The following is a 21,886-nucleotide window of genomic DNA, read 5'->3' as shown; positions in this document are numbered from 1 at the left end:
AGCCATTCCCCCCGGGAATGAGTGGGTCTCTGGAAGGAGAATCTGGCCCACGGGGCCAGCAGGCCCGGTCCTGCCAAGTTCACCCTGTCAGGCACCCCTGCCTTGGTTCAGTGCCCGGATCTGAGCCCAAGACCCTCACCGGCAGGCACCAGGCCTGGGGTACTTAACCAGAGCCTCCATGCTCAAGGGGGCTGGCCTGTGGGGTGAGCACTGGTCCCCGAGTCCCGAGCCGGGCTCTGGCCTCTGTGCAGAACTGCCGATGAACTCCCAGGAGGAGAGGGCCAGCTCCAGCTCCAGCTTAGAGCCCTTGTCACATCAAGTGGCAGAACTGGCTTTAGAGTCTGGCTCCCCTGACCCCAGAGCACCCCCCCGGGCTCCCGTCTGCAGCCCAGCCCCACATGCAAACCTAGCATAGATGAGGCACATGGTCCTCCAGTTGAATCAGACTCAGCCCCCTGTGGCCAGCCAGCGGTCTCCCCAGCGCCGAAGACAGAGGGGCGCCTGGGCTTCCGCTGGGACAGGACCCAGAGCAGACGAGTCTAACGCGGGAGCCGGGGCCAACGGGAGAGTCAGGCGGTAGCAGCTCTCTGCCAGAGCCCCCGCCCCTCCAGCCCCGCCTGGCAAGTCAGCCCACTGCCCGAGCTGGGTCACCTCCCCCAGCCAGCCTGCTGGGCCCTGTCACCACAGCAGTATCAGCCGCCGACGGTCCAATGTCGAGCTGGCACAGCCCCCAGCCAGGTTCGAACCTCCCACCTCCCCTCCAGCTCTCTCCCCCCTCAGTCTGAGGGTCTGGAGAAGGAGCCTGTCCTCTTGGTGGTCCAGGGGAAGACTCCCCATTGCCTAATGTCTCCGGCAGAGGCCACCAGGAGCATCCCTGTGGGTGAGCAAAGAGGGGCCATCGCCCGTGGCCTAGAGGGAGAGCCACCACGGCAGCGGGGGGTGCTCGGCAAGGGGGTAGGAAGGACTTACAGGGTGTTGGGCGGGTGCTGGGGGGGCACGGGGGGGCCTGAGGAGGCGGGGCTCTGCTCCGGACTGGGCGCTGTCAGGAAGGGGGCATCTCAATAACCCTCATCCAGGGGCCCCTGGCTGGTTCAGTCAGTACAGCGTGCGACTCTTGATCGTGGGGTCGTGAGTTCGGGCCCCACACTGGGCATAGAGCTTACTGGAAAAAATAAATAAATAGTAACCCCTAGTCCACAGGGCCTGCAGCCGGCTAGAACTGGGTTTGGTCATTCTGTGGCCTACACAATGTTCACGCTGTCGTCTGTGTTCAGTGATGACCGAGGGGTCTTGTCTTTGTCTTGATTATCAGCTAGCAGCCTTCTCTGATGTTGTTCTGTGTGGTTGTTTATATTTCACAGGAGGACAAGCTGTTCTGGAGAGGGAGGGCTCTCCAGAGAAGGGAACAAAAGGTGGACCTTCCCCACAGCCCCTCAAATGTTCAGGAAAATTCCCAAATGCACCACATGCTGGGATAGAGAGCTCAGGGGTGGACGTGGTGGACGGGCCAAGCTCTGCACTGAGGTTTCCCGGGTCCCCTGGATTTCCCCTGGGGTCCAGGGACAAGGGGTGGGGGCTACCAGGCAGTCTGGGTGGACTGGAATCCTGGGTGGACGGGGCCGGGGGACAAGAGTGGACACTCCCAAGATGAGAGGTTCAAGGTTGGATCACAAGGAGATAAACTCTTGGTACCTGCTTGTCAAGGTGGGCTCCATCCCGACAGTGCCCTCTCGAGTAGAGCTGGCACTTCCAGAGGGAGAGTCTGGAGCCTCCTAAGAGAGACATAGCTAAGGACAAAGGTCCCCTCAACCTGCGTGGCCCCAGCCTGGCTGGAATCCAGATCCTTCCTGGCTCCCACAGCCTACTTGTCAACCTGAGCTTTGTGCACAGGTGTGATACCCAGGTGTAGCGCAGAGGTGCAATGTCCAGGTGCCATGCCCATGCATGGTGCCAGGTGTGCCGCGCAGGTGAGGCGTTCCTTTGTCAAAACGTCTCTTGGGTGGCAGCTTCATACAACGTTCTGCAAGTTACTTCCGCCATTTGCCAGACTTCCGCCGAGCACCTACCGTGGGCCAAGCCCGGTGCCGCACCCCAGGGACCCGGAGCTGAAAGCCAGCCTCCCCGCTTCCATTCCAGAAAAGAAAGTGAGGAGTTGAGGGAAGTACCTCTGAGGCTCCTCCTGTTTGTCGCGGCTTCCCAGCACACCAGCTCTGTAACTAACAGGTGCCTGCCAGTGAGTGCATAGGGACCTGCCTGCTTAAGCAGTGCCATCTAACGGAGCATCTGAGACAAAAGGTCAAGTCCGAGAAGCTGAAGTGCAAAAGGAAAGCAGAGTACACAACGGGGAAACGTATGCAAATGTCATGTTATCATTGCTCAGAAAACCTTATCTCCCCTTCATGTCCCAAAATGCTACCCAGCACCACCCTTTTAAATCTATAATAGCAGATCAGATCTGCAAAGCAAGGAAGAGGGGCATTCTAGTTCTTCCACTGGGTAGGAGAGGCTGGGAGTCATTCTGTTTTGCTTTTTCCATTATTAGTTATTTTATGTATATTTTTTGCTACATGTTAAGCACCCTATGGGAGGAAAGGGAATGCCAAAGCACCCGCCAATCTCTCCAATCTCACGGGAGCCCCTGGATGGAAGACTTGGAGGCAGGGCTCAGCTGAGCTGCAGGAGACAGCCTCCAAACCCAGCCTTGCTGTGTATACTAGTCTCCTGTGGCCGCTCTAACAAATGGCCACATATTTACAGGCTTAAAATAAATCATTCTCTGCAGTTCTAGAGGCCAAAATTTGGGAGGGGCTGCATTCTTTCTGGAAGCTCAAGGAGAGAATCTGTCCTGTTACCTTTTCCAGCTCCTAGAGACCACCTGCTTTCCACGGCTTGTGGCCTCCTCCTCCCTCAAAGCCATGGGCGTGGCATCTGTCATCTCCCTCCGTTTCTGATCCATGCCACCGATTTCTTCCACTAGCCCTCCTGCCTCCTTCCAAGAAGGATCCTTGTGATGACAGGGGGCCCATCGGATAATCTAGGATCGTCCACCCATCTGAAAAACCTTAATCACGTCTGCAAAGTGCCTTTTGCCCTGAAAGGTAATATCCTCACAAGCTCTGCGGATTAGGACGTGGACATCTGGGGGCAGGGGGTGTGCATTACAAACCTCGTGTCATACACTATATGACACTGGGCAAGTCACTGCACATTGCTGGTCCCTGTCTCTCTGCCTGCACTGACTGGGGAGGTGTCTCCAAGTGTCCTCCCCATGCAGAGAGCCCTCAGAGTCTGCAGGCTTTCACCCTGTCCCACAACAGACACTCACGCATCGGAGAACTCAATTTTGCACAGGGCTGTAGATTTGCAAAGCACTTTTCTTATGTGCCAGACAATGAGCAAAAGCTCGTTAGATATTTTTCAGTGACTCAATCGACCCATGAATAAATATATAAATACACAAACTTATGAAATAGCAGGTGTGACCACCCCCATTGTGGGGACAAGGAGCCTGAGGCTCAGCGTGGACAGGTCACCTGACAAGGGCCTCAGCCTTGGTCTCCTAGCTGCAGAACGTGTGTCCTTCCAGCACCAGGACAGTCCGGGCACACGGGGTGGGGGGGGGGCGGGCCACTGGCTTCATCTGCTCGCTTGGAGAGCGAAGGAAGGAAATGGAAGGTCAACCGGCTGCTGTGGTCAGGACAGGGGCCTCACCTGAGCCTCCTGGTGGTTTCCCACAGCCTCACGTGACCCTCGGAGCCGCTCTAACACACACGAGCGCTCGAACTGGGGTTTCCTGCCAGGCCCTAGGGGATACTCAGTTCTCACCGAGTTGCTAAAAGAGGCAGATGGTTATCCTGGCAGTAGTCACTGGCATGCTCTCCAGGGGCTCCTGGGGGTTGGCTGCCGTCTATACCACCCGTGTCTCCTTCATTTTCACTGTTTACCCCCAGACCTGGGCCCCTCAGGGGAGAAGAGCTCAAACCCCCCAAAAGTCAGACATAGAGGCTTCAAACCAAGAGGTCTTTGGGTTTAAGTACTGGCTCTGTCATTATTCACTGCATGGTCTTGGGCATTTTTTTTAACTTAATATTTTTAGAGCAGCTTTATGTTCACAGCCTAAATGAGAGGAAGGTACAGAGATTTCCTATGCCCCCCTGCCCCCTTCACCATGCATGGTCTCCCCCATCATCAGCATCCCCCACCAGAGTGGGACATCTCTTACAACGGATGAACCTGCATTGATGTAGCACCCAAAGTCCAGAGCTGACATTAGTATCCCTCTTGGTGTGCATTCTGTGGGTTTGGACGAATGTGTGACGACATGCATCCACCACCGTAATGTCATCCATGGGGTCCAAATAAGGGACATACGAAAGGGACTATTTACAGAGGCATGGGCAGGTTGAGGAAGCACCCAGAGGCTTTGATTACAGGGAGCTGCTACCATCCCTGGGGCCGGAAAGAACAAGCCAAGGAAGTGGTGTTTCGTATGGAAGCCAGGGGGAGCTACAGCTGCGGGGGGAGGGGGGTCCCAGCAAGAGCTACGATCACAGGGGGCACAGCCAGTGCCAGGGATGCGGCACGTGGTCAGCGGCAGGAAATGCCCCATCTTCTCTCCATCTCCTTCCTCATCTCCAACTGCTGCTTCTGTTGCTGTCCCAGCCCCAACCAGCTACCAGCGGAGGATGCCAACCATCAGCGTGGGCACAGAGCCCGGCAGAAGACGGACCTGGTGGGGGGACAGCGGTGCCACAAGTGAAAAGTGACCAGCAGTGCTCACTATGGGACCATCCATTACCCATTCTTTCCACAAACATCTAGTTGGCACCTTCTAAGTACCAAACACTCTCCTCACCGCTGGGGACACTTTGGAGGAAGAAAAGAGACAAGGCCCCTCTCCCAGGGAATTCGCATCCTAGTGGACAAACTCAACACGAAAGAAATGACCAATTACAGAATAAAATGCCAAGCCCAAGCACTAGGAAGAGAACCAAAGCAGGACAAGGGAAGAAAAGAAAAGGAGGCTCTTTGAGATAGTCCGGAGAACATGCTGGACATCCCCAGGACCCACTCGCTACATGTGCTTTCTCCAGCTGGTCCCTCTGTCCAGATGCCCTCCCCACCTTCTGGATGCCCTGGCCCACTGCCCAGGCAGAGGTGCTTGCCCCTCGACCCCAGCGAAGCCCATCGGCACACTCCCTCTCCCGGCCTCCAGTCACCAGGAAGGCCTGCTGCCTAACCTATCCCATTTTAACAAGGGCAGGTGGCTTAGCTTCTCACAAGCACCATCGTGGGAGAGAAAGTCCTGAATACAGACAGAAATATTTGCATAATTGCATTTCAAAACTTTAAAACCATCCCTACACTTTAACACACGTCTAAGGACCAGTACCCGCCAGGGAAGGCTCCAGCCAGATGGCCTTGCCCCTGAGGGCACTCTTCTCTGCCTGTTAATCCTGCCACAGAACTCCTGGTCCAGGAGCCACCCTCACCCCTGTCCCCCTTCCCAGCACAGTGTCACAAAGGAGACAAGGTGGACCTTTTTAAACAAAGGATGAAAAGAACCCCTTCTTTATACTCTCGGGTGTGGGACCTGGGTGTTCCATCTGGGGTATGAGCTATGGGGTGCCCGACATTTCAACCAGGCCAGTACTTCTCAAACTTCTCGGAGCTTGGGAATCACCCGGAGAGCTTGGTAAAAACCCAGATTCCTAGGCCCCAACCCTAGATTCTGTAAGTCTGGGCTAGGGCCTGAGAACGTGCATAGCTAGCAAGTTCAGGGAGATGCCCCCCCAGCAGATGGGGCCAGACTTTGAGAACCAGAGCCCTGGGCCAGTCAGACGCTGGAAGCATCTCTTTGCTCCATCCCTGCCCCCTCTGCCAGCTGCCAGACCCTGAGCGACCGCCCCCCCCACCCCCCCACCCCCGCCCAGCGGGGCAGGGACTGAATCCGAACGTCTGATTTTTCCTCCCGGCTCGCAGCGCCCCGCGCAGGCGGAGGCTCCAGGAGAGGGCCCTCGGTGGGCGTTAAAGGACCGCCGAGGGGTGGGTTACTGGGTGGCCGGGGACGCCCCATCCCTGGCGGGCACCGCCTACGGCCTGCGCAGTGCACCGGGGTGGGGGATCTGCGGAGGGCGCCCCGGCCCCAGCTCCCAGATCGGGCGGGCCGCTTCCCCGGCGGCCGCAGGTCGCGTCCTCGCGCGGGTCTCGCTCACTCGCATCGGCTGCGGAGCCCGGGCGGCGGTGGCCACGGCCGCGTCCGGAGCCCCAGCGCGGGCCCGGGGGCGGGGCGGGGCGGGGCCTCCGCGGCCCCCTCCCCCGGCCCGGGCTCGGGCTCTGCGCGGTGGCGGCGGCGGCGGCGGTGGCGCGGGGACCAAGGTGAGCGGCGGCGACGGGCCCCGGAGGCCCCGCGGGGGGAAGGGGCCGGGGGGTCGGGGGAGTCGCACACGCGCCCCTGAAGAGGCCGGGCCGGGTCCGCCGGAGCGCCGTTTATGTGTGTCTGTGTGTCTGTGTGTGTGTGTGTGTGTGCGCGCGCGTGTGCGTGTGTGTGTGTGTGTGTGTCTGTGTGTGTCTGTGTGTCTGTGTGTGCGCGCGCGCGCGCGTCACGCCGAGTGCGGGGACATGGGATGGGGTAGGGGCCGGGAGGCCACGGCAAGGGGCTCCAGCTTCTCCCACTACGAGCCCCCCCCCCCAGGACCTCCCAGCTCCCCTCTCGGGGTCTCTCCTCGCCAGCCCTCCCCCCCAACGCCCCGCCCCGCCCCGCCCCGCCCCCTTCTCGTCCCTATCTCTGACTTTCCGTCCCTGCGGGTGGGTCTCTGCGTGTCGGTCCAGCTGGGTGTCCAGCTGCCTTGTTTCCTGATCTTCCTTCCCCAACACTGCCCCCTCCCCATGCCCCTCTTCCCCTCCCTTTACACTGCCCCCCCAATAGAGCAAACAAAGATGGTCGAGGGAGGGAGAACCTCCTTTTGGAGCCCTGTCCGGTTTCAGCGTGGGACCCCACCCCTCTGGCCTCTAGCCTGGGCCTCCTGCCACCTTCCTGTGGGGAGCTGGCCCTGCAGAGCCCTGGGTGGGGGGGGGGGCGGTCTGGGGCGGCAGGTACATCTGAGGGCAGAAACCCCAGGGCTGGAGCACGGAGGGGTCTGTGGCCTCAGAACTAGGGAACCCCCCTCACATCCCTTGAGAGGTGGCCAGCAGGGCAGACTTGCCTGCCACTGGGTCTGGGCCTCTGGCAAAATCAGACCGTGCGCTGGACCTTGTTCACAGGAGCAGGGCCTGACGCTTTCTAAGATTGTTTCCAATGGAGCCAAGGTAGGGGAAAACTTGCTGGGCTCGGGGAGGGTCCCTGGCCTGGGGGTCACTGGGTGTGGTCTTAAGCCACTTCCTGCGGGCGGCCTCCATTCCCCCATCCAGGCTGCAGGGCAGCAGTGAGATGGTATAGAGAGGATGGGGAGGCCATCGCTGTCCAGGTGATTAGTGATGCTTTTGGCGGAAGCCCCGCTGGGCCAGAGTTCCCCGGGATTCCAAACGGCATTCCCTGGACTGCATCTGGAGGGCGAGGGGCGCTCCCTGTGGCCTCTCAGACCTCCTGCACCGGGCCCAGCCTGAGAACCCTTCCTGGAGGGGTAAGCTAGGCGCTCTGGCGGCGGGGTCCAGGACCACCAGATTGTCCTCTTCAATGACAGTTCTTGATAAAATGCCAATGCCTGGGCTCTCGTCCTGACCTCTGATGAGGGCACCAGGAATCTGTGTCTTACAGCTCACCCCCCCGAGCCCCACCCCGTGCACATACAAGTGTGAACACTGCTGAGTGGTGGCCTTGGATGAGGGCACAAGATCACATACTCCCTCTGGCCGGTAGGCCGTGGGGTGGACCCAAGAGCAGCCCAACCCAGGGGCGTGGACTTTCTGTGTCCCTGAGGAAGCCACTCCCCTTCCCTGAGCCCAAGTCCCCAGCACTCAGCAAGTTATGGCCTCCCAAGGGTCTTTCCTGCCTCATTGTCTGAGATTTTGAGCTGTTTGTTGAAAATGTGGGGGGTAGGGGAGTGCTCCGGAGTCAGGCAGACCTGGGTCAGCATCGCGGGGCCACTGCTGGCTGTCCGCATGGTCCTGGGCGAGGGACTTTGCTTCTCAGGACCTCCATTTTTCCACCTGAACACTAGAAATCATGGCATTCCCCACTCCTTACGGGCAGTCAGGGGATCCAAAGAGGCCCAATGCCTGACACATCGCAAGCCCGCAGTGAATGTGATGTAAGCCATGAGAGTGGTTGGCGTTCTGCATTTCAGCTACCTTACTATCTGGTGATGGGGACATTCGCGTGTCCTTAATTTCTCATCAGCAGGGAAAGCTGTCTGTGCAGAAACATTTGTTAGCTGATGGATTTTGTTTGTTTGTTTATTTCTAATGGATGGATCAAAAGGCCTGGGGATGGTTGAGCGGCATCACCTGGGCAGAGTCGGGCAGCGTTCTATGCGGGTGCCGGGTCTTTCTCAAGACAGGCACTGTGAGATGACACCCGGGTCTCCCAGGCGACTCCCGGCAGAGCCAGGAGGACCTGGGGGGGAGGAGAAGGAAGGGGAAAGCCCGGGGCCCTCTCCCCACCTCTCCGGGTGCCCTGAGTCCTGGGCGTTCGTGGACATGAACAAAATCATCTTCTGGGACATCTGTGAGGAGGGTGGGCTCCCAAGATGCCCATAGAGGGGCAGGAAAAGCCATTCGTTCCTTCATTCATTCCCTTGCTCCTTCCCACAGGCCTTGGCAGATGGCAGGGGGATCCCCGTTGAGGCAAAGAGACCCACACGTGTAGGGAGAGGCCACAGGTGCGATCTGAACAGGGAGCTGTAGGGTCAGACTGTGGGGTCATTGCTGCTCAGGGTCACACAGCAGGGTCGGGATGTCCTGCTTTAGGCTCACCCAGAAGCCTCGGGTGGCCCCGGGGGACGTGCCGAAGAAGACCCAGCCACGCCCCAAGTCTGAGTCAGGAGATACAAATTAGAGTCTCGGACTGCTATGAAGACGTGGGTTTAGTGGAACAAAAAGGTAACTTCCTGGTGACACCATAACCCTCTTTTTGCCATTTAACCACATCCCTCTGATATGTCTCGGAACTGAATCTCAGTGGGGGAGCCCCACTGGGGGGAGGGCTTTGAGATCTGTGCGTGAGCCCAGTTCTGGTGACTCTGGTGACTCTGGTGACCCAGACTTGGGGACGGGGCTCTGGGCAGGGCTGGGAGGAGGAGCCAGCCAGGGCCAGAGAGGGGCCGCAAAGCAGGCTCACCTGCTGTAAATCCTGGCAGCACCATTTAACCGCTGTGTGGCCATGGGAAAGCTGCCTGACCTCTCTGAGCTTCAGTTCTGTCATCTGCGTTGGGTAGCTTGGACTAAACTGTTGAGATGATTAAAACCATGGGTGCTGGGGCCAGGGTGCTTGGGTTCGAATCCCGGCCCCACCTATCCCCAGCTCTGTGACGTTGGCAAGTGTCTTGACCTCTGTGTGCCTCAGTTTCTTCGTCTGTAAAGTGGTGAGAATTGCAAGCACTTGGCGCCTAGGGTTGTGGTGAGGATCTGGTGGCTCCGTGTAAGGCCCTGAGAGGGACAGTCCCCATGTGAGGATCAAGAGTGGCGGTACAGGTCCCTGCTCCTGCCGTCACAGTGCTCCGGTGTGTGGCCTTTCGCTCAGGCTGGCATCGGCCCCGGAGTTACTGTCCGTATCCACATCAGCGTTAGCGTCGATGCGTACCTCTGGCATCCCGAGAGCACTCGACGCCTGGCGCAGGGAAGCCTTCAGCTCGTGCCCATCTGTACCCTCCGGAGAGAACAGTGAGGCCACCGACTGTCTACACCCTGGGAAAAGTGGGGGTGGGGGTACAGGCGCCGGGCCGCTTCTGAAAAGATTATCAAGAAAATACATGCAGCTCATTTCAGCACGGAGTACTGCTCTCCTCAGCTTTGATTCCAGGGCGTGGGCTGACCCCCGGAAAGAGGGGGGGCTGCCGTTTCCTGAGCATCTACCGTGTGCCTGGTCCTATGTGCAGACCTTCTCCAGGCACTAGCCAGCCCAGAGGGTGATCGTGGCCATACCCAATTAACAGATATGAAAGCTGAGGCTCAGAGAGGCCAAGTGGTTTGCCTAGAGACCCAGGCAGCAAGGAGCAGGGCTGAGGCTCAAACCTAGGGTGTCTGGCAGGAGGTGTGAATGCCCCCCTTCCATCCCCACCGCACTACCTGCCTGAATGTGAGAGAGTGTCACCAAAACACCTTGACATCAAGAGCTACCACAGTGGGCTCCTCTGACCCCAGCAGAAGTCTTCTTGTTTTCTGGAAGGTTCTTAGGGTTTTGCTTTCTGTGCCATCCCCTGAACTGGTTAAAAACCTTCTATGTGTTGCCCAAGCAGTTTCTCCAGCAAAACCAGTCTGCCCGGAGCCCAGAGGAAAACCCAGGAGGAAAGCCTGGGGGGATGGAGGACCCAGGCTGGGAGGGTGGCCCCCATTCAGCTCCAGGAGACCCGCGTTCTCGTTCCGGTTCTGCCACATACCCTTTGAGTCTGAGGGGTTATTCTCCGTGCCTCGGTTTTCAAATCTGTGACATGGAAATTTCGATGTCTACCCTGCTTGGTTCCCATGAGGAGGAAGGGTAAGGTAAATCTACAAAATAATAATAGTCAACACATTGGCAGCCCTTGAGGTGCACCTGAAGACAGCTTAGAAGCTTACATATTTGCCCTCATGTAACCCTCCAAGGCCATGGTATGATCCCATTGTACAGATGAGGAAGGCAAGGCACAGAGAGGTCAGTCTCTCGTCCAAGTCACACAGCTGGTAAGTGTTTAGGTCTGATTGAGATGGGCTGAAAGCCAGCCACTGAGGCCACACATTGATGAGAATAAACGTGATGCCCCCTGCTTGACTATTTCCTGTGACGGGGAGCTCAATACCTACTGAGTCCCCAGGACTGCTAGTCTCGGACTTGAGTAGGTGGTGGTGATGGTCCCTGGCACAGTGGACTCAGCGTGGAGAGGGAAGGCTGGGAGAAGACGCTGAGCTTGGCTTTGGCTATGGAGAGGTGGGGAGCTGTGGTTTCCTCTCTGCTACGAAGTGAGGGTAAGAACCCCACGGCACAGGGCTGCTGGGACGTGTGAACGTGGGGATGTGATGTCAAGTATCTGGCAATGGCAGGGGCTTGAAACGTGGTAGCTGTTACTACTGTCATGGTTTTGTTGCCGCTGTGCTTACTATTAGTATTATTTAGGTCCCGTGTCCCTAGTAAAATCGTGGACCCCTGCGAACAGGAGCCAGGTGCCAAATGTCCCTGTGTCCCACCCTGAGACACGCTCAATATTTATTGATTGGATGCCTGGTGTTCAGCTCCCTCCAAAGAGAATGTCTCCATGTGGGCGAGGTGCTGGGAGACCCTTCATTTATATAATCTCATCCTGTGCCCCACGAGTGGGGGTCATCAGCTCCATTTTAGAAACGGTCTTAGATAGTGCGATGGGCCTGCCCGAGGTCACACAGTAAGAAGGGGGGAAAGCCGGGAGTACTTCCTGGGGGAGGTGGCATGGCACTGGGCCAGCAGGATGGGACATGTGCCTGGGCCAAAGGGCAGAGGGCTAGTGCTCTAAGGCATGCTGAAGAGGAATGTGGGAGCTGTCCACAGAGCAGGGCTGAGCCCAGCACCCAGCACCCAGCACAGGGCAGGGTGGTGTGGGTGAGGCTCAGGGGGCATTTGCTAAGCTGAGCTGACCTGAAGTCTCAGCGGAACCGTAATGTGCTAGCAGTCTGGGCTCTTGACCCCACCCTGCACCCCACCCAGCCACTTCCTTCTGTCCGGGCAGGAAGGGGTGCTCTGCGGGCTCAGAGGCTGCCGGCACCTTCCTGGGGACTGCTCTGTGAGCAGTGATAAAATATTTATCCGAAACAGCAGCAGCTGGGCTTCCCTGCACAGGGTACAGCCGTCCCTAGACCTGCAGCCTCCCTGAGTCCTGCTGAGTCACGGGGGAGCCCAGTGGGCCACCTGCCCGCGCCCTCCTTGGCCCCTCTGCCCTTTGGCCCTGTGGGAGCCTCAGAGTGTGTAAGCCGTTCAGCTGCCTGCAGGGCGTCCAGCGCAGTTAGCGCTGGGGGCTCCGGAGCTTACCCAGCGGCCAGCGGCCAGGATCGCAGGCAGAGGAGGCCAGCAGGCGGCGGGCGCGCCCCCCCCCCCCCCCCCCGCCCTGCTCTCACCCCTGCAGGGTCCCACCTCCTTGGTCCTCACGGCGGCCCGCAAGGGAGGTAGGTCCTCTTACACCTCTGTTTCGTGGTGGGGATACCAAGTCTCAGAGCAGGGGTGCGGCGGGTCGAGTCTCCGGCTACTAGTGGCTGAGCGGAGATTTGGCCCTCGTCTGTCTAACTCCTGTCCCTGGGAGGCCACACTCGGTTCTCGCCCGGAATCAAGGGCTGGGGTGTCTGTCCGTCCTGATGCGTCACAGAGTTATGACTTGGGTTTGTGCATTTGATTTTCAGAGTAACAGCAACAACAAAAAACAGTAGCAGATGGCTTCTTCCTACTGCCGTGTGGTGGGGGTGGAAGAGCAGGGGGTTCAGATTCTTTTGTTCACTCATTCATAAAATATCTTCTGGGTGCACTGGCCGCAGGCCAGCATTCGAGGCTCCGCGGACCCATGGGGGACACTGATGCCATGGTGGGGGGAGCCCCCGGAACCGTCAGGGCTGGGTTCAGCGCCCGGGCCCACTCACCACGTCCACGCGGGTTGGGTGAGCTCTGGCAGGCCGCTCCGCCTCTCAGCCCTGGTCTCCCGGCTGTGACTTGGGGGCAAACCTCACTTTCCTGACTGGAGCACACCTGTGTCCTTGTTTTCCGTCACCTCTGCACACCAGCCTGCTGGGCATTCATTGGCTTTTGGACCGGGTCTGGTTTCCAGAGAGGCCCCAGCAGGCTTTGTGGTCAGCTCTCCCAGGGAGGACCCAGAGCTGGTGCCTGGGAGGGGGCTTGCAGAGCTGCTAGCCTAAGGCAGCGGCTTTTCCCAAGGGGCTCAGAGTTCCCAAGGCAGGCTCTGGTCCTGGAGCCACGCTTGCCTCCAGCAGCTGTAAGACGGAGCCAGGTCACATGCAAGCTATTGATGAGATACCTGTGGGTGGCCGGGGGTCATCCCCGCCCCCCCCCAGACCTCCCACCCCGTGCTGGATCAGAGCCACTGTCGCCCCTCAGTGCCTGCCCGTGTACACAGGGCATCTCGCCTGCCTATTTGCTCTCCACTTTTCCCCCCTCTCGGCCTCCCCTTGTGTTCCTCTGCCTGGAACTCTTCCTGCCCTTCTGCACCTGCCCGGGGGGGCTTCCATTGGCTCTTCAAGGCCCTGTTGGAAGGTGCCCTCCTCCTCCAGGAAGTCTTCTTGGCTGCCCTGCGTCCACCCAGGCAAGATGGGGCAGCCCCTGGAATGTTTGCTCATATATTTGAGGCAGCATTTAGCACCCCATGCTCATCTGTCCCCAGTCTCTTTCCCTCCAAAGGCTCCCGGGTGGGGCTCTGCCTGATTCATCTCTAGGTCCCTGGGCTCAGCCTGGGGCTGGCACAGAGCGGAACCCCAGGAGTGTCTGGTGAATGAACAAGTGAGCGAGTGAGTGAGTGACATCCAGGACCGCGGCGGGGTTTTAGAAACACGTGGTAAGGGACGTGTGCAGAGCTAGAAGGTGTGCTCTGTGTGGAAACTCACTGCCTTTCTGGAATAGACTCTGTAGACAGGGACTCCATGTACCTGACCTTCCAAGACAATGGACATTTAGCTGGACGGGAAGGATTTCTGGGGCCAGGAGAGAGACAGGTGGGCGGGGGCTTGTTGCAGAGCCCTGGGGGTCAGGAGGGCTGGCCTCCCGGCCTTGGAGCTGTGTGACCCCGAGCAGCTCATCCCATCCATCTGTCAGGCCTCATGTCCATCCTGCAAACCCAGCATTTACCTGTTGGAGGGAAGCAGGCCGGTGGCAGGGCGTGGTCACGGGTGTTGAGAGGCATGTGCCAAACCTCTGGGAGGCAGGTGCCACAAAGACACAGCTCCTGCCTGCTGGGTCTAGCTCTCCATCGGACTGGCCTGACGTAGTCCGATGAGGGAGGCTGACGGGATGCAGACCCATGCTGTGGTGGAGCTGTCACAGAGGGAAGCCCAGGGGAGGCCCCGGCCCAGCCATCGGCCTTGCGTAGCTGGCACCTTGCTGGCGGGTGGGTTTGCTAGGAAAGCAGGTGTGCCAGGCCAGTGAGTACTGCATGGCTGGAGCCCCGGGGGAGGGGGAGGCAGGGGTGGTAAGACCCTGAAGGTGAGGGCTGGACGGGATCCTGAGTGATGCCGGGGGAGAGGGGGCGTGCCCCCCGAGAGCTTCACGAGATCTGCATCCTCTGAGCCCTGGGCGCTCCACCTGCCAGCCTGCCACTGCGGGAGGCACTCTGCACTAAGGAGCCTGTGAGATCCTTGCCCCGGCTTTGCAAGGCAGGCACTGCTGTGTCCCCATCTCACGGAATGGGGAAATTGAGGCCAAGTCACAGTAAGTGACAGAGCTGCGCTTTGAATCCAGGTCTGTTTGTCCCCAGAGCCCAACCTGGAATATCCGGCCTTTCCTGCAGCCCTTGCCCCTGACAGAGCCTCCAGGGCTTCTGCTGGGGCATCTGAAGAGAGGGGGTTAGCAGCTGACGTCATACAGCAAGGGAGCATCATCATAAACCTCACCACCTCGAGTCCTCCCTGGGACATGTTCTGCCATCTGTGGTCAGAGCATCGCCCAGGGTGGCTGGTTAGGGGACGAGATATAGCACAGGAGGCACCCTGGGGACAGGTGAGCCCCCAGAAGTGGGAAATGAGTGTCATGTCACAAGATCAACCAGAAAGGGCTCCGAGCAGCAGTGGGACCCTGCCACCGAGGTCTGCCCACTGAGTCACAGAGGGGGCGGGGCCAGCACGGGTGAGCCTTCCTCTGCTTTCCCTGAAGGTGAGGAGGACCAGCCAGTGAAGGGAAAAGGCCTCCTCTGTGCTGACGGTCAAGGTCAGGGGCCATCATCTTGGTCTGTCGGCCCCAAGGCCAAGAGGGTGCTCCAGGAGACTACAGGCCCTGGCGTTGGGTGGTGGGGGGGGGGGGGCGTGTTGCTGAGAATGTCCCTGAGGCAGATGAGCTTCTTCCCTGCACGTGTGCTAACAGGTGCTGTAGGCCCTAGGTGGGCAAGAAGGGAGGAGGGCGGGGGAAGGGGCCAGCCCAAGCCCCAGCCAGGGCTTACCATCCTTCCCTTGCTCCACCAGGAGAAGGTGAAGGTCCCCTACCCCCACTTTCAGCTGGACAGGCAAGGTGGGGGTGGGCTGGGCCCCCTGGGTGTAGCCTCGGTTGCTGGGCTCTAGACTCGGCAACATGCCCAGGGCAGGCCTCCGTCCCTGGTTGATAAAATGGGGACTCCTCCCTCCCCCGAACATTGTCTCTTCCTCCCAGAACAGTTACGGTGGTCAGGTAGACACCAAGGCTGGCACAGGGTAAAAGATTTGGCCAAGGTCGGATTCAAATCCAGCACTTTAGCTCAGGGCCTGGCCCATGCTAGGTTCTCAAGAAATACTCACTGAACGAAAAGGAGGGACATACACACAGCCTCTGGCCCTGCCCCCGCAGCCCTGTGTCCCCAGTGAAGGGCTGCTAGCTGCCTGCCCACCCGGGAACACTGTGAGTGAGTGCTAGGTAGTACTTATGACCACAGGAACCAGCCAAGGAAAGTCAGGAACATGTCCTTAATAGAGAGGCGTCTCACGCTCAACCTCCAAGCAGCCTGGGCAGTGCTGTCCCCCAAATGCAGATGCGTACGAACTGTGGTGGAGCTCCTGGAGAAGACATTGCTGGGTGAGGTCACCCTGGGCAGGGTTTTGCAGGATGAATAGGAGTTGGCTGACCAGGCCTGGCTTAGAGGAAGGTCTTCCCAGATAGAGTGAAGGGCAAGCATGCGGCCATGAACTGGGCGGGGCCTCCAAGGAGAGCAGCTTTCTCCAGGATGTTGACCTCCACTTTCATTCATCTGGGAGGCCTCAGGGAGGCTCTTGACTCCTCTCTCTCTCCCCTCAGACATCCCCAGAGCTGACAGCTTGGTGGGGTACCTGCAAGAGGCTGGGAGCTTACCGCCAACATCCTCTTGTCTCATCCCTGTGGTGTAGCCCTAGAGACCCCTTCCTGTCACCTGCCCCTGCAGTGGGGGGGAGATCGCTGTGGGTTGAGGCGGTATGGGGGAGCAGCGGAGTTTACAGGTGCTGCAAGGCTGCCTCACAGCCTCGGTTCCTGGGCAGAGATATTTCACCTCCGTCCCCACCTTATCTGCCACCCACGCTGTGAACCACAGGGAGAGAGCCAAAGCCTCTGTTACGCAAAACCAGAAACCACCGAGAAGACCCGAACAAGGAGCCCCTGGGGGACCAGGCCAGGTGTCTGGGCAAGGCCGTCCTCCCACGCCCCAGACCCAGAGAAGGGCTCAGGGAGAGCAGGTGGCAGGACGCCGTGTCTGCCTCCAGGTCCTGGCCCTGGCCCTGTCACTGGGGGGACTTGCAGACCCGTGGGGATCCCTCTCTCTGATTGTGGCTGGCAAGTCATCTGGCTGTACCCCAGGATCCCCACCCAGCCCAGGAGCACACCCCTGCAGCCACTGCAGTCAGAGCAAATGAAACAGGTGACAGTAACAGGGACCTGGGCACACCAGTGGAAGCTGGGGAAAGCCCAAGCTCCTGCCGTTCCTGAGGAGCCTGGTTTCCTGGCTCAAAGGATTCAGCAGATGAGCAGCGGCGACCAGGGCTGGGGAGACTGCATCATGCTCTTGGGGCCCCACGGTGCCTGGATCTGAGGCCAGCCAGCTGACCTTGCCCACAGATACGGGGTTCCCAAACTGATGCGGGTCCAGGAGGGCTGGGGTCAGAGGGGCAGGCTGGGCGCAGGTCCCGGGGCTTTTCAGCTCAGCGAACCACATGTAACCCCCCCACCCTAGTGCTCACAGAGCCCAAAATATGGGCCCACCTCATCTCAGCTTCCCGGTGGGAGGGGGTTCCCAAAGGCCCCCACGCCTCATTTCGCATCCATGGCCCCTTCCACCTGACTCACCACAACCCCGTGAGGTCCTGCCATCGTCCCCACGTGACATGCGCGTGTTCTCATGCTGGTGATGGTGGGACCAGGTGGGAGACTCAAGCCGGCAGAACCTGGGGGCCGGCCGGGCTTGCGGTGTGGGGAGGGGAGGGGAGGTAGCCCATGGCCTCGAGAGGCCTGAACCCCAGGCAGTGGCTTTTCTGAAAACTTCACACACCCCAAGGCCGGCAGCATGGCACACACTTTCCCCCCTCAGCCTCCACACCCCCTGCCTGGTAGGGCTCTCACCCTTCACACGCCCCACAGGTCTGGTGCTCCCCTGGAATGGCCCTCCGCCTCACCTGACTTCACTCCCAGCCCAGCTCTTGGGGCCCTGGGGAGACAGGGGCCAATCCTGGAGGGAGACCCTGTCTGTCTGAGCTCCAGCTATGGCCCGGTGCCGGGCAGGTCTGGGACAGCAGGTGCAGTGGGTGAAGGGCACAGGAGGGAGGCCCGAGGGTCACCTCCTGACTGCCTGTGTGGCCTTGTGTTTTCCGCGCCCCAGCCTCTCCCAGCGGGCTGCTGGGAGATTGCATCCGGCGGGTGGAGTTGCTGAGCACAAGGCCGGCCCCTGCTGAGGGCGCGGCCCACCGGGCCCTGCCGAGCAAGGTCATCTTTCCGGGCCTGTTTAAAATGTCACAGCTGCTGAGGGCTCTTCAGGACTCCCCAAGGCAATCTCTGCCCCCCAGCCACTGCCCTCCCGTGACTCGCCAGGGAAAGGGGAACGTGGCGGCCTCTGGGCACAGGCTCTGGCATCCACGAGGTGCTCACAATGACTTCATGGTGGCGGCCTCTGGGTCAGAGCTGGGCTCAGATCTCAGCCCTTCCCTTACCTGCTGTGCGCCCCCCAGGGCCAGCCAGTGCCCTCTGAACTGCAGGCTCCTCCCTGGAAAACGAAGCGGGCCTTCTGACTGGTAGGGCGGCCCCACGAGGGAGGGAGGTGGGTACCCAGCACCCAGTAGGACCTCAGCATCCCTTCCTTTTCCCCACACGTTAGGACAGTCCTGCCTGTGGGTGACCTGTGTGCCCCACCCCCGCCTGAGGCCTTGGTCTCCCCATCTGTAAAATGGACAGCTGGACTCCATGAACTCCTGGAGCCCTTTGGGCCAGGCTTCCTGCGGGAAGCAGCGGCGTGCGGAGGGCCTGGGGAGGCAGTGTCGGGCAGGGTGGCCCAGCACCCTTCCCTGGGAAGCCCGACTCTCATTTCCTCCTGCTGCTGTGGTGTTGAATGGCCTTTTTTGGAGGAAAGGGGGACCAGGTGGTTTTTGTTAAATGCCTTTCTTAGACACCGTGTCAGTTCCCAAACTTAAACCACGTTCACGGACGGGGGAAGTGTAGCAGCTGTAGACACAGGTGTGTGAGGAGGGGCCTGTGTAGGAGGGACCCCAGGGGGTGCGGGAGAAGGTCCCTTCCCCCCCAGACACCTCTGGGAGTGGGATCCTGAGTCTCTTGCTCCCTGCCCTGCCCTCTGTGGTCCCGGGGAGGGAGTCAGGCTGTGGTGGCTCCCCGGCTCTGTGGGCCACCTAGGAAATGCCCCGTCTGCTCTCCCTGACCCCCTGTGTGCCTGCAGGAACATCGCTTCGCCTCCCACAGCTTCAGCGGCCTGTCTACACAGCAGGACTAGTGATACCTGCATCAGAGGGGATTGCAATGCTATGACTGTGTGTGTACCTCCTCGGGCCTGTGCTTGGCTGTTAGAAAAATGTTCATAAAGGCATGCCCGTGGTTGTGTTGTTGCCGTAAGCATTATCAAGATGCACCTCAATTGAAAAAATAAATAAATAAAGCATGCCAGGAGGTCCAGTATACCTGTGAGATATGTACTGATTTTTGATTATTCTGAGCTTCCTAGCAACAAGAGCAAAGAGACAAAGAGGGCCGCTCGCTAGATTTGAATGCCCTTAAGGGGAAAGCACGGGTTTTCCTGGTAATGAAACCCGAGGGGTGATCCTTCTAGGAGCCCATGAAGGGGTCCCCGTGTGATGTGCTGAGCAGCATCCTTGGTATTCCTGTGGTCTGGCTTGATCCAAGGACCTGGTGTCTGGAACAGGCCCCCAGTCTCCCCTTAACTGCTGGGGAGAGGGGGGCCATCCTCAGGGGGTCTGCAAGAGGGACCCAGTGAGGTCCCATAACCTCGAGATGACTGAAGCGTCCTGGCTCATCTTCAAAATCCACAGGGATTTCACCTTCATCTGTTATAGAGCCATATATATTTAAGTACAAAAATAATATTTTCCCTCCTCCAAATCTGTCCCCTCGTGCACACCTAGCTGGGTGCCCGGTAAGCTGGGACCACTGAGCCCCATCCCCAAGCCCAGGACGCTGGCTTCCCAGTAGGCAGCTGGCTTTTATAACACTGTGCTCTGTTCTTGTTTTCTTGTATGCCTTTGACTGTGTTAAGCAAATTCACTTTACAGTCTCTTTCCAATAGTTTCTTGGCTCAAGTTCTCAGGAGTTTTGTCCTGATAGTTGTAGTATGTGTCTCCTTCCCTCCTGGTGGCCTTCCCTCCTTTCCTTGGGTGCTGTGTCCTTGGGATCACGAGTTTATTTCCAGCCAAGGGTTGTCTATGGGCACCTGGCCTGGCTTGGGGGCTTGCCCCTCCAGGGCACCTTTAGGATGGCTCGGGCGGGCAGCCCCAAGCTATCACCATCCTGGTCAAGCCGCGTCCTTTGTGAGGGCGGATGCCCGCACAGGTTCCAGAGGACTTGTGTGCTTTTCCAACTCCCTTGAGCTCAGGTAGAGATACACCAGTTTTCTTGGTCATCTCTCCTCGCCAGGGGGCAGATCTTTTTCTCAACTACCCGTTTATTAGAGGCGCAGCCCCTCGAGAGCCCTGGCTTTGTGTGAGCTCAGTTGCCTTTCCAGCACTGACCTGCTCGTTCAGCGTCTTCCCTTCTGACCACTGGTTTTACCCTCTGTCTCAACGCCCCAGCTTTTAGTTCATAGCCTTCTTCTGTGACGTGCTGATTACAGCACAGTGAGTAGAGCGTAAGACTGAAGAATACGGCTCTGGGAGCCAGACTGCCGGGGCTCGGATCCCAGCTCGACCAGCACGGGATGTGCTCAGTTTCCTCATCTGTGAAATGGGCACAGCAATGACTGAGGTTGCTGGCAGTGCTAAAGGGCTTGATGCACTAAGGCACTGAGAATGTCCCTCTGCATTGAATGATCGAATCTTTCAAGCATTCTTCAGGCCTTCAGTAAAATCAATACTAAATACGATCTAAGTGTAGGAATAAGACAGTCTGAATGATAAATATTAGTATTATCATTCTGGTCCCTGGTGATTTTCCTCACTTTCTTACAAGCACATATAAAAGTTACGCGTTTAGAAGATGTGCCATTTTTTTATCTAGCATTTCTAGGAGATGTGTTTAGGGAGAGAGCTTTCAGGTTGTGTCATTCTTTAAATCGTCCAGCCTCTTGACCTTTGAGTGGTCAATGCAAAAGAATCCTAATGCCCCCAGGGGTGACCACTTTTTACAGAGCACTTTCCAGAGTCTGCAAAGTACCTGTCTCCAAGGCTCCTACTAAACGGCAGGCTGTCTCCAGAATCCGGTGGAATCCAGCTCAGCCACCGACCCGCTCTGTGACTCAGCTTCCCATCCGTGCAAATCCTCCATCCTCCATCCCTTATCTGAGACCCTCAGGGCCAGATGTGACTTGGGAACTCCTGCTGGATTTTTGAATGATGATTCAACCTGTTGATAGCCCACAAGAGGGTATCAGGGCAACATCCTAGGGACTGTTTCTGTACTAGATCCACACGGAGTCGGGTACACAAGGACTCCAAAGAGCCTTACATCAGGGTGGATCCAGATTTTGCGGCCAGTCTCTGAAAAAACTTGAGTTTTCAGAGCTTGTGGGTTTCCTAGCTGCGGACGGGGATCCGTAGTGGGAGAGAGAAATTAGCCTCAGCTACCCCTCCAGCAAGCAGAAGTAGGGATTTAGAGCCAAGGAGCAGGGCCGGGGTCAGTGGGTGGGGAGGAAACCTGTGGGGTAAGGGGCACTCTTGTGACTACTCAAGGGAATTCTTGCTGAAGGCAGGCCAGGGTGATAAGATAGGGAGAGTGGGGGGTTGGGCTCAACTGGCCCAGCAGGATTCCTGCTCAAACTGGATCCTGCAAGGACAGATGGGGAGCCCAAGGTCGGTCCAGCAGACGGCTCTGAGGAGCCCGACCAAAGTCAGTCAAGAAGAAATGTCTTTGTCTGTGTCTACCGGGCACTTAGCTCATGCCTCTGCTCACCACAGCCACGGCCTCAGCAAGCACCCAGTCTGAGGGAGGAGGCGGGCCCAGTCAGAGGGAGGACGGCCTGGGGGTCACTGGCCGAGTTGGGTCAGAGGAGAAAGGGCTCTGCATCGCCGGGGTGGGGGCAGCTGTTGATAATGGCTCGGACCGATGAGCACCCACTGTGCGCCTGGCCCGTTTTATATCTGTGGACACATTTTCAGCCTTGGGAATCACCCAAGGAGGAAGGTGTTGTTATGGTTCCCATTGTACAGATGGGGAAACTGAGGCACAATTGAACAGCAGTCATCAGCCCGAGGTGGACCGCTGTTCACCGGTAAATCCACAGCCCATGCCCTGGATCAAGACACTCTGCTGTCTTAGTATTATTATTATCATCAATATTGCTGGAGAAGAAATTAGTTGGAGAGGGAGGAAGGGCTTCCCAGGTGGAAGGCAGCGCCCGGAAAAAGGCCCAGGGGTGGGAAGCAGGCAGAAAGTCTGGGGAACAAGCAGTCGCTCTGTCTTCTGCTTGGA

General features: G+C 58.5%; 1 protein-coding gene across 1 annotated transcript in view; it reads left to right on the top strand.

Moving 5' to 3' along the window:
• Positions 1-6,307: 6,307 nt before the first annotated feature.
• PRR5 (proline rich 5) overlaps positions 6,308-21,886 on the top strand; it is a 50,989-nt gene continuing 35,410 nt past the window's right edge. The window contains exon 1 of the mRNA XM_073882650.1: positions 6,308-6,378. The gene's annotated coding sequence lies outside the window, so the exon portion shown is untranslated. The remainder of the gene's footprint in view (positions 6,379-21,886) is intronic.

The sequence above is a fragment of the Callorhinus ursinus genome, unplaced genomic scaffold (genome assembly GCF_003265705.2).
Source record: "Callorhinus ursinus isolate GAN/ISIS: 27379988/994484 unplaced genomic scaffold, GSC_fseal_2.0 scaffold48, whole genome shotgun sequence".
Classification (NCBI taxonomy): domain Eukaryota; kingdom Metazoa; phylum Chordata; class Mammalia; order Carnivora; family Otariidae; genus Callorhinus; species Callorhinus ursinus.
Note: the sequence above shows the minus strand (reverse complement) of the source record. Positions and strands in the feature narration are given on the sequence as shown.